The sequence below is a fragment of the Pleurodeles waltl genome, chromosome 3_1 (assembly GCF_031143425.1).
Source record: "Pleurodeles waltl isolate 20211129_DDA chromosome 3_1, aPleWal1.hap1.20221129, whole genome shotgun sequence".
In the NCBI taxonomy this organism is placed as follows: domain Eukaryota; kingdom Metazoa; phylum Chordata; class Amphibia; order Caudata; family Salamandridae; genus Pleurodeles; species Pleurodeles waltl.
In genome coordinates, this window is record NC_090440.1 from 1692394126 (window position 1) to 1692406678 (window position 12553).

General features: G+C 47.0%; 1 protein-coding gene across 1 annotated transcript in view; it reads left to right on the plus strand.

Annotated features, from left to right (window-relative positions):
- The window catches only part of LOC138285504 (pericentrin-like), a 542361-nt gene that overhangs the window by 203025 nt on the left and 326783 nt on the right, over positions 1-12553 (plus strand). The window lies entirely within an intron of this gene.

The following is a 12553-nucleotide window of genomic DNA, read 5'->3' on the forward strand; positions in this document are numbered from 1 at the left end:
GGCAGGCTAGTGCAACTGTTCACGGGCAACACCACAATCATGTGATACTGCAACAAACAGGGCGGAGTGGGGTTATGGACCCTCTGTGTCGGAAGCTGGCTCTCTACATAGCGCATTAAAAAAGTACACCATGCAGAGAGACAAGTGAATCCCCATTTGGTGAACAGAGGCAAAAGTAGATAACACTATTTCTCTCTTTTGTGGTGGTGTGGCCGAGCAGTTAGGCTTATCAGAGGGCAGTCCTAATCATTTGTTCTACCCACAGGGGCAATAATAATAAAGAATAAATCCAAGACCAATTCAGAAAAATAACACTTTTACATGTTGTAAAACCAAGAACTCTGCAAAAGAGTAAGTACTGATTTTGTGTTTAACCCCTTCCCCGCCACGGACGTAATGGTTACGTCCATGGCAGCGCCCGTGTGGCGCCATGGACGTAACCATTACGTCCTGAATGCTGCCCTCGGGAGAAGCGCTAGCGCTCCTCCCGAGGGCCACCCCCCTAGGTCAGGGCTGACCGGGGAATATCCCCCCCCCCCCCCCCCCCCTGTGACGTCAGCGCGCAAGCGCGCGCTGACAATCACACAACCTCCCCCATCGCGCTGGAAGCAGAGCTTCCAGCGCGATCGAAAGAGAAATGCTCAGCATTTCTCTTTCGATCACGTGGGGGAGGCCCGGAGGGGCTTCAAAGGGAAGGAAATGTATTTCCTTCCCTTTGAAGTCTCTCCGAGGGTTTCAAAAGCCGGATTGCTTGCAATCCGGCTTTTGAAACCCCACTAGACACCAGGGATTTTTTTTTTTCTATGAAATTGACAGAAGGGAGCGACCCCTTGGGCAAGGGTCGCTCCCAGGGGGTCATTTTTTTTTAAGGCCTTTTCTGCCCCCACTGGGGGCAGATCGGCCTATTATTAGGCCGATCTGCCCCCAGTGGGGGCAGAAACCTCTAGACACCAGGGATACTTTTTTTTGGTTTGTTTTTTTATTTGTTTTCTTTTGTTTTTTAGGTGTGGGATGCGACCCCTTAGGCAAGGGTCGCTCCCATAGGGGGAAATTATATTTAGGCCATTTCTGCCCCCTTTGGGGGCAGATTGGCTTATTTTTATGAGGCCAATCTGCCCCCAAGGGGGGCAGAAACCACTAGACACCAGGGAGTTTTTTTTGTTTGTTTGTTTTTCACGTAAGGGGAGCGACCCCTTAGGCAAGGGTCGTTCCCTTGGGGGGCAAATTTATTTTAGGCCATTTCTGCCCCCCATGGGGGCAGATCAGCCTATTTTTATTAGGCCGATCTGCCCCCACGGGGGGCAGAAACCACTAGGCACCAGGGATTTTTGTTGTTGTTGTGTTTTACAGATGGGGAGCGTCCCCTTAGGCAAGGGTCGCTCCCCTGGAGGGGCAAATTGTATTTAGGCCATTTCTGCCCGCTTTGTGGGCAGATCGGCCTAATACTAATAGGCCGATCTGCCCCCAGGGGGGGCAGAAACCTCTAGGCGCCTGGGCAAATAGTTTTTTTGTGTTTTTTTTTTGTTTGTTTGTTTTTTTAGAGATGGGGAGCGACGCATTAGGCAAGGGTCGCTCCCCTGGGGGGCAAATTGTATTTAGACCATTTCTGCCCCCCTTGGAGGCAGATTGGCCGATTGTAGGTCAATCTGCCCCCAAGGGGGGCAGAAACCACTAGGCACCAGGGATCTTTTTTTTGCGCCGTCACGCAAGGGGACCGTCCTACAGGAAAGCATAACCAAGGAGGGTGGGCATTGCCCCCTGTACAGTCTGGGCACCCCTGGGTGGTCTGGACTCTGTCCCCTCTTTCCTTAGGTCCTCTTCTTCTGGAATCCACACTTTGGGTTCTATCAACCTGGTCCATGGGTCGCGGCAGCAGCTGGAAACCTGAGGTCCCCCGTTGACTTCAATGGGAGGTTCCTACACAATTTCAACCCTATGCACCTGGGCTCCCTGGTATTGGTACTCTACTTCTCTGGTTATCCCCGAGTAGGGCCACCCTTGAACCTACCTTGTCCTAACAGAGTTCCTCAGGGCCCTCTGTAGAGGGTCCTAGAACTTGAAAATTTCAACCGCTACTTTCCCATGTCATCCTATGGACACTGACCCGGGGATACAACTCTGACCCGGGGATACAACTCTGCTCATGGGGGCATGGTGATCCCTATGTACTTACCTTTGGTGTTCTGTGTTTTAGTACTTCCCCAGGCCTAAGGGTCCTTGGGTAGTAGTTTGGGTTGGTAGCGATTTTTGCATTCCATTTTTTTAGTATATGGTGGCGCCCCCCAAATAGAGGCCCATGTTTTATGATTTTACATACCTGTTTCTGAGTATATTTTTTTATGTTCATATCTCTGGTTAGGAGATATACCAACATTAGTTTAGTGTGTGTGTTACAATAAATAATACATTATGTTTCTAAGACTGATATGGTTCTTTCCTGTGTGTATATCACTGACTGACCTATGTGGTATTTGCAACTGCTTTAATACCCTCCTGGATAAGCCTTAGCTGCTCTCCTCAGTTACCCTTTGAGAACTCTGGTTATCAAGAACCTTCTACACTGCGCTAAGGGTTGCCTGGGCTCAATACAGGGTGCCTCACCTATAGGTGTACACCATCTACTGAGCCAGCATCCTTCACCACCCATTCTCCCTGCTCTGCCAAGAGATTTCTAGGTTCAGGGTTTTTCCCCTTTCAGGGCCCTAGTTTTTCACACCAGTAATCAGTGTTCATCTGATAGAGACTCCTAGCTGTAGATTCCTTACCTTTGAATTTTACCTACCGTCTGAATGTGTCTGGAAGAGTTTCGTGGGCAGTACCACCGTGCTTCATTAGGTGGCATTGATCGGCGGCGTCTGCACTTCATATGACGTCCCAGGTCCTCTTTAGGCACCACCTTGACTTGCTGACATCAGTTCTTTTCATTCCGGCCCACCAATCGCTGATCCGAAGATAGCTCCCCCTCAGTTGGTTTTTGGCTGGCTTTTTTAATCTTTTTGGCAAATGTTTTTTGAGTGTTCTACTCCTGGTGCATCAAGAATGTCCAAATTAATTAATCAAGAGCCACAGGTGCCACCGAGAATATAATACATTCAGTCTATACTCTTATAGAAATACTGTTTGGCTACTAAGGAAATAGACCAAATAGATTAAAGTTTTATTGGTAACACCTTGTCATTGTACAAAAATATAAACTCATATCAACAGAACATACTCACAAAATGATTTAAAATTATTATACAACATACCGTTTTCAAACATACATAGCACAATCATACCATGCATACCTCATACACTTAAAATCTCATCAGCATATCTTTGTGCCACTTTTCATCACTATATTTAGAAATAAGTTGAGGATGTCCTCCAGAAAGACTAGCTTCAATCTGTGTGGATCCTATCATCGGGCGATGTGCGTGACAGATCCACACCTAGTGTGCCTTTGGTTTGTGGAGCACAACCACAACCCGAAGATGTGCTCAGTGTCTGGCCATACATCCAAAGGCTTTGAGGGAGCAGTCCCTGAAGCTGATGGTGGCCAGACACTCGTCTCCGCAAGTCGAGATCTTAGTCAAGAGGAAGGTCCTGAAATCAGTTGCTAAGCCCTCCATCATTGTCATCTTAGTCCGAGTCCTCAGGGCTATCGGGTAAGTTGAGGCATAAGAAGAAGTTAAAGCATTTTTAGACCTCGACGAGGGAGCGTTGACATTTTAAGCCTTGTTCTGTGGAACCTGCACCTCAGCTGACTCTGCGTCTCCCAGAGCTTCCAGGAACGGGAGCAACCCCCTGCCCAACTCCAAGAGTTTTACGAGGCCGTGTGCCTTATTTCTGGGCAGCCTTACATTGCTGGAGCGCCTTTGGGCTCACTGAGTCAGAACTGGCCCCTTTGGGTTCCTCATCGGTGGCTGTGGCCTCCGCGCCGAGGGGCACCCAGAAATCCAGTACTGGATCTGGACCAGCATCAGTCGTACCACTCTGACCTTGCCCAACGCTGGTCCCAAAACTCCCTGTGCCACAGGCGGCACCATCCCCATTGTCATCCCTAACATAGAGCAGGATGGGCGTGGTACGACACAGATGCCGGAAGAAGCTTTGCCTTCTAGATCAGATCCTGAGCCCCTTTGCAATGGGTAAGGCCTCAGGGATGAATGAGGGGGTCGCTGGACCCTATAGAATACCACCCCCACCAAGGAAAGGACTGTAGTGGTTGGGTGAGGCCAGTGTACTGGATGCTTCTCCAGATACTGGCATGTTTTCTCCCCCTACTTTGGCTACAGAGGAGGAAGCATTGTATGCTATGGTGGCTAGAAGAGCGGCTGAGGTACTGGCACTTCAACTGCCTTTTGTGGCCATTAAGACAAGTCTCTTGACAGTTGCTGCAACCGAGAGCTTCCACCTCAGAGCTCCTGCTACCGTTAATGAGGTCCTCCTTATTTGGTCAAAACCCTGCACAGGGGCTCCTGTGAACAGGACAATTGCCTGCCACCTTCGCCCCCACCTGGGGACCCAAGTTTCTTGACGCAACACCCCCCCCCTGAGAGCTTGGCAGTTCAAGCCTCTACCTCCCAGGGCACATTCCCTTTCTCTCCCCCAAAAGGTTGGACTCACTTGGGAAGATGTTTTTTTCCCCAGTCTTGCATTGCGGTCCATGAACACCTCTTGCCTTTTGGACCATTCTTCCCGTACGCTGTGGGGATACAGTTGTATAAGTGCTGCCACAGGACCCGGAGGAGTCCCGGGCAGTACTCTTTCAGACTGTTGCGAAGACGCAGTGAAGTTGACAATCTGTTGTGAACTGGACACCACCAACTTGCTAGGCAGAGCTGTTTCATCAACAGTGGTACTTAGGCGCCATGCCTGGCTGAGGATGGCTGGATTTTCAGAGGATGTCCAAGCTTCCTTGATGGACAGGCCCTTTGATGGCACCTGCCTCTTAGGAGACATGGCATACTCTGCGCTTGAAGGATTCTCTGGCTACAGCCAGGTTCTTGATCCTTGCTGCAGCCCCACAGTGTGCCATTCTCCGTGCCTCAAACTGCGTCCATTCCCGTCCAGCAACCATGCCATGCATGCTGCCCTGCCTCTGCAAGGCTTAGGGTGTGGGATCCACACACCTCGGGGCCAGCGGTCTAGGCAGTCCTCCTGAGCCCCCTGCAGCAGCCTCTAAACCTGCCTAGTCTGCCTCTCCCCCACCATGGGCCAGTTGGAGGCAGGATTTGCCATCACCTCCTTCACTGGCAATCCATCACATCAGACATGTGGGTTTTGCAGATAGTCAGTTTCTTCTCCTTCTCCCTCTAGAGCGCTACCTCTCCATCCATTCCACCATCCTACGGTTGGATGATGGAGGATCATTTGTCCCTTTTCCGCATGGGAGTTTTGGCTCTCTTGGCCAAGGGAGCCATAGAGAAGGTTCTTGTGCCAGAAGTAGGCCATGATTGTGTTTCTGGCTACTTTCTAGTCTTCTAGACCTTCAGTCACTCAATCTCTTCCTCAAGAAAAAAAGTTAAAGATGTTCACTTAGCTCAGGTTCTATCTGCCCTGGACCCAGGAGACTGGATGGTAGCGTTGAACTTGCAGGATTCTTATTTTCATATTCATGTCCTGCCTACCCATTGACATTACGTGGGCCACAATCATTTCGGTCCACCGTGCTCCCCTTTGGCCTCATGAGCACCCCTTAGGTTTTCACCAAGGTGATTGGCGGTATGTTGCGGCTCATCTGCTGAGATCAGGGATTTCAGTCTTCACCCATCTCGTTGACTGGCTGCTGAAGGCGGGCTCGCCCCAGGGTGTTCCCCCGCCTCCAGACCTCAACAGACCTGCATTCACTGGGGTTCACTATAAACGTGCTGAAGTCACACCTGACTCCTATCAGATGCTCCCTTTCACCTGAGTTATTCTGGATTCAGTGAAGTTTCAGGCTTATCCTCCCAGACAGTGAGTCCAGGATATACATGCTATGATACTAATGTTTCAGCCTATTTCCTGGATTTCAGTGAGAATGAGACTGAGGCTGCTGGTCCGCATGGCCTCCTGCATACTGCTGTTGACACGTGCCAGATGGCATATGCAAGATATGTAGTGGGACCTGAAGTTCCAGTGAGTGCAGCATCCTGGGAATCTCTACAAGGAGGTCCAGATCTCAGAAGGAACAGCAAAAGATCTGCAGTGGTGGTTACCGAGCTGTGATTGGGGTCAGAGGCGGATTCCTCTCCCTTACCCCAACTAGATCTGACAGTAGTGACAGATGTGCCACTCCTGGCATTTGGTGGCCTTCTGGGAGAGGTGGTGATGAGGCATCTGGTCTCTGGCGGAGTCTGGAATCCACATCAACCTGTTGGAGCTCCATACGATCCAGCTGGCATTAAGCCTTTTTTCTTCCTATCAAGGGAAAGATGGTGAAGGTGTTAACAGACAACACCACCGCTATGTGGTACTGCAGCAAACAGGGCAGGGTGAGGTCGTGGTCCATTTGTCAAGAAGCTCCGCACATCTGGGTGTGGCTGAAACAGCAGGGCATATCCCTGGTGGTTCAACATGTTGCAGGATCCCTGAACACCAGAGCAGACAAGCTTGGTTGAAAATGCCTAGCGGATCACAAGTGGCGTCTCCATCTGGAGGTGGCACAAGGTTTCTTTCAGCAGTGGGGATAGCCTTGGTTAGATCTATTTGCTGCCACTAAGAATGCACAACGTAAGCAGTTTTGTGTGTTGGAGCTTCCATGATAGCAATCTCTTGGTGTAAGTGGAACTCTGGCCGCGTGTACTCCTTTCCGTCCATACCACTTCTGCCCAGAGTTCTCAAGAAGATCAAGAATGACCGGGCCAACGTAATTCTTGTGGCTCCGGACTGGGCACAAAGATTCTGATATCCCAAGCTACTGAGTATGTCCATTGATCCTCTGATCAGACTGCCCCTGTGGGAGGATCTTCTGTTGCAGCAGTGGGGGAGGATTCTGCCCTCTAACATGTCCACTCTCCACCGTCTTGGGTGGAGGTTGAGCGGTGCCACTTGACAGATTTTGACCTCCCGCCCTAGTCTGTAACGTAATCTTGGCAGCCAGGCGTCGCTCCACCAAAATGGTATATGCCTTTTGTTGGAACAAATTCGTGGCATGGTTCACAGACAAGTCTGACTCCCTTTCTGCCCCTTTCTCTGAGGTTTTGTTGTTTACCCTTTCCCTGGCCCAACAGAGCTCTGCTATGGGAACTCTTAAAGGTTATTAGTCTGATATTTCTTCTTTTTTGTGGTTGCCTGATCATCCTTTCTTGTTTAAATCCCCTACTGTGTATAGGTTCCTCAGAAGTCTTACACAAGTCTTTCCTCCATCTTTATTTATTATACCCCAATAGGATCTGATTTAGATTTTGACAATTCTGATGTGCGCTCCTTTCGAGCCTCCCCACAATTGTCCTCTCAGGCTACTGGCTTTCAAAACTGCCTTCCTTGTGGCCATTACATCTGCTCAGAGTGAGCTTGAGGCATTTGCCTCCTTCCATTCCGTCCATCCTGACAGTGATGCTTCGCACTAGGGTCTCTTTATTGCCAAAAGTGGTTACGCCACTCCATGTAGACCAATCCATCACCATACCTTCTTTTTACGCAACCCCCACATCCTTCTAAGGAAGAGAAGAGACTCTACCGCCTGGGCCTAAAGAGAACATTGGCGTTCTACCTTGATCATACAAAAGAGTTCCGTGTAGATGACCAACTCTTTGTAGGGTATTTCTGTGCAAAGAAGGGCAGGGCAGAAGCAGTTCATTTCCAGATGGGTCATACTCTGCCTTAAGATCTGCTATGAACTCGCCAAAAAGCAACCCTTTTGAGGGTTTGAATGCTCATTCTAACCAAGTTAAAGCTGTGACCACTGCGTTGGTGTTCCAGTCCTCGACATCTGTCGGGCGACAACCTGGACATCTCCACATGCGTTTATAAAACACTACTGTCTGGACAATCAGGGCCGTAGGTACGGACACTTTGCCTGTTCGGTTCTGCAGGACTTTCTAGTATGATCTTAGTTTGCAAAACCAACTCTGGGGATGGTATTGCTTGGGAATCTATTCAAAGGTAAGGAATATGCAGCTAAAAGTCTCCACCAGATGAACAAGTTAATTGCCTTTGGTAACGCCTATCTAGCTGCAGATTCCTCACTGAGCCACCTATCCTTCCCACTCACAACTGATTTTTAGGGGCAGGGACTCCCCTTTCAGGGCTTTAGTTTTGACACACCAGTTGTCAGTTTCTTTATGGCTCTGCCCATCTGGCATGTAAAGTTGTTAAAAACTATTTTTTTAATGACGTCTGTAGCAACGCCTATATAGGACCTGCTACGTCAGATCCGGCACTGATCGATACCTCCTAATGGCTGGCAGGAGTACTGGTCAAAAAAATCTTCCAGATCCAGCCTGATGTCTGGGGAGAATTCAAAGGTAAGAAATCTATCTGCAGCTAGATATGGTCTGTACCAGATAAAGCGTTACTGAAAGTAAGTGACTTGTTGTTCATAGCTCCGCGCTCTTGGCGTGAAAAGTTGTGAAAAGAAATTGACGTGAGCACTTTGGGGTGGCACCTATATGGGCACTGTGCATTTCACATCTGACGCGAATGACCACCTACCGTCAGAAAGGGTTATTACTGGATAAAAATTTCTGGATCCAGTGTAACATTTGGGGATAATTCTAAGGTAAGGAATCTGCAAGTAGATAGTCTCTACCAACTAAGGCGTTACCGAAGACAAGTAACTTGTTATTCATGTACTCCAGTGATATATTTTTGAGCCCTTTTATCCACAGTAGCACGCCTTAAGGCACAGAATCTCTATTTCAGGACTTTAAGAAATATGATCACATCACCCTATCCTACATTGTCTCCCCTTGCTTGTCCACACCATCTTCAAACCAGCTGCATAGTTTAGAAGGCTACTATGATCACCACCCCTGCTTATCTTGCAGAGAGGCTCACCATCTCTGGTGTGTCTATACACACCTACAGCCAGGAAAACATCAAACGGCAGACTAAGAAGTATAAAAAAAGAGAAAACAAGGCAGGAGACATTTTCTGTCTAAGTACCCAGGATCTGGAATAACATACCTGTATTTATAAGGAATGCCATAACACTGGTCCAAATAAGGAGCAAGTTGAAGGTGCACCTCCTTAAAACATTACATTGCAATGTATTAACTATCCACAAACCAGCTGTCTCTTTTCTATCACTCGTTTTTATGCTTGTCTCTGCCACCCTCCATCCACCCTCACTCACTGTCAAAGTTTAAACCATCTCTCACTTGTTGCCAACAGATGTCGGTCATGACCCACACATTGTCTACCTTAGATATATTGGCACCAAACGGGATTCCCCATTCTGTGACAAGGGCTCTCTAATGGGTATGTCCTTTGTCATGCTATGCAGTCACCCCAACACATCTTCAGATTGAGGATGACACTACTCCGGTTTTCTTGCTTTTGGAGTCAGTATTTCAAGAAGATGAAGGCAATTTTTAGGTCTGATTTCAATTTTCTTAAAGGCCTTGAGCATGTTCTCCACAATAAAGACAACAATGAGGAGATAGACAGCTTAATCCAGCTTCATTATGTTATATTGTTGCTAGTTTGTATCTTGAACTCCAAAATGTCAGTTGCTTGGACCACTTCGGAGGCAGTTTCAGAATAAGACTTCAAGAACCCCCAGTCTGTCCTCTGTGGTAGAGGTCTATATGAAGAAACGCTACTGTAGCCCTCATTAGGATATCAATTACAATTGGGGACAATACCACAGGCGCCAGATTTGTTCAACACCAGACTCTTTCAAGCGGATGATAATGTAGCATTTGAAAGAACAGAGGCATTAGGAAACTAAACATGAACTCTGCAATTTCACAAACCGAAACATCAATAATCATTGAGACTCTGGAACTTAATGTATCAGTAGAACCCCTATCGACTTTATTACTGATTTGTAGCAACCTGCACTATACACATAAACAACTTCAGCCCTGCTAAAATCAACTAAGATTCACTGGGAGAGGTTGTCCAGAGCCCCTGGCTAGGAGTTTCTCTTGGTTTGAGCGAATGCGTCTTAAATCTTAAATTTTCCGATCGTTTCTGCAGTTAGTCTCATGTACTTCTACTGTTCCTTCTGACAGAGCTCAGTAACACAGATGTCATTGGTAAAAAAAAAAAAACAAAGACCTGTCCGATAGTCTGCACTACTCTTCGAGTTTCCAGCTCTTCTACCCTTTGTAGAAGGTTCATCCAAGCTGTAGGGAATGGTCTCAGATAGTTTACAGATCTTCTACCTATGGATCTTTGAGAGCATTTTCAGTAGATAGTTAAAGGGATGAATCCTACAAACAAGAATATAAGATCCTCAAAATCAGTTGCACTGTTGGCCACTCAGGCTCTGGCAGTAACTTGGCGCTGAGGATGGCTTATCTCAGTTTGGCATTTCTCGCCTCTTAACACCTGGCCCAAAAACAATAAAAAATCTTTGCTTTGTCATTTAGCAGATATCATCTTTGTTTAGTATGCACAATTATGAAGACATTGAAAACGAAATACTGAGGATCGATACAAAAACATGTGAAACAATTGATAAGTTATTTAGGAAAAGAATGTAAAGATCAAACCATTAGTCACAAAACAATAACAAGCGTGTTCCTAATACATACTGGAAAAGTCAGCAAATCATCTGAGCTAACAACTTGAATGCCTTTTGTTCGGGGCAAGACATAGAGCAAAAAACAAACATCTGTGATGTAACAGCTCTTTACTCTCATAGGGGGTGGGGGGGGGGGGGAAGAGATGTGATCCCAACTTAAGTTGTGCCACAGTCTGAGACAAATGAGTGATAGACATTGTATATAATAACTACAACCTCAAGTCCTGTAGTACTCTCACCCCTGAAATGGGCATCAAGGTTTTTTCCCCTCCTCTGCTTTACAAAAAAATGCAGTGGAGGTTTTTGCTCTACAGGGAAACATCTGCCCTTTTCACTTCCTGTTAACTGAGGCCTAAGCACTTGTGGTGCATCAGGTTTACCCACTGTTCCAATAGTGGTATTCAATACTTGCTATATCTGCATGCTTTCATGTCCATACTTCATTGTGGGGAATAGGCACTTCCCTGTGAAGGACCTTCCACTTTACCTGTGGTCTGCTCCCAGAGTATTTCCCAAGTAGGATGACAGTGGTTGCAACTTTACTTTGAAGCCAGAGAATTTTCATCTACCGTATGTAGACGGTTGGTTGGTTTGGACTACTTCTCTGCCAGCAGTAGAAGTTACTGCGAACCTGGGAGAGCAGATCAGTTATGAAAAATCAAAGAGAATACCATCCTAGTCAATTGAAGTCTGAAGGCCGCTCTGAATTTAAAGTGTGGAAGAGCATGCTCTGTGGACAAATGATCATCCTTTATACTTAGTATTTTCTATGTGTTTTGCTGTTGTCAAGTTTGTTTTGGACAAAGCAATGGCAAAACCAATCTAGAAAATGCTGTCTAGATTAAAATAGTATTCACAAAGAGAAAAACTAATAAGCAACTGAAAAAGCTCATTTAATTTGAATGTAGCAATGGATTTGTAATCATGCTGAGATAGTATATTTAGAAGTGGAACAAATGTTTTAAAGTTAATTTGTTTAATGCTGTTGACTAATTTATTAAACAATGTGTTATCTTCCAGGTGCCACATTGGGTGCATACATTATTATTATTTTTTTTTGCAGTTTCTTTGCACACCGGTAGAGGGTGTTGTATTACTCCTCGTCATGCCTGATGCATCCTGCCCCAGCAGGAACGTTGGGGGCCCGTATAATCTCCACCTCTGTATGTCAGTGTCTGTTTCTTTCTGATACTTGTCCGCGCTGTCTGGCGTGGAGCCTTCAGTCTGTCATTGTGCAGGCCTCTAAGCTGAATCTTTTTAATATGGACTAAGGGAGTCCTTTCCATACGGTGAGATGGAGGGTGGGTCAATGAGGAATCTGCAGTTAGAGTATCCACCAGAATTTTTTTTTTTTTAAGATAAGTAACTTGATCTTCTGATGGATACTTCTAACCGCAGATTCCTCACCTTGTCAATACATACCAAAGTAGTACCTCCCCAGCTGGTTGGTCTGTGGAATGACTCTGGCCAGAAAACCATGCAGGACTGAACAAGCAAAATGCCCCTCCTGCTGGACCTGGCCGTCCAAGTGCTCGTGCTTTGTGAACCTGTAGACTGACTCCCATGTAGCAGCCTGGCAGATGTCCAAGACAGGCACTCTGAGCGCCAGCACAGTGGTGGCAGCCTTGGCTCTTGTTGAGCGGGCCCGCAGGCCTTCCAGAGGCTGTTTCCTGGCCAGTCTGTTGCAATTTATTTATAAAAAAGTACAATAGAGCTGAAAATGTTCTGTTTTAGCACTGCCCTACCCTTCTTTGCCTCGAAGAACCCAATGAAGAGTTGATTGTTCACCCTTCCCTAGTGCATTTCAGTGTAAATGTTCAGAGCTCTCTTAGGGTCTAGGCTTCGTCTTTGGCTGGGTGAGAAAGGGCAAAGGATACTGGCAGAGTGACAGAT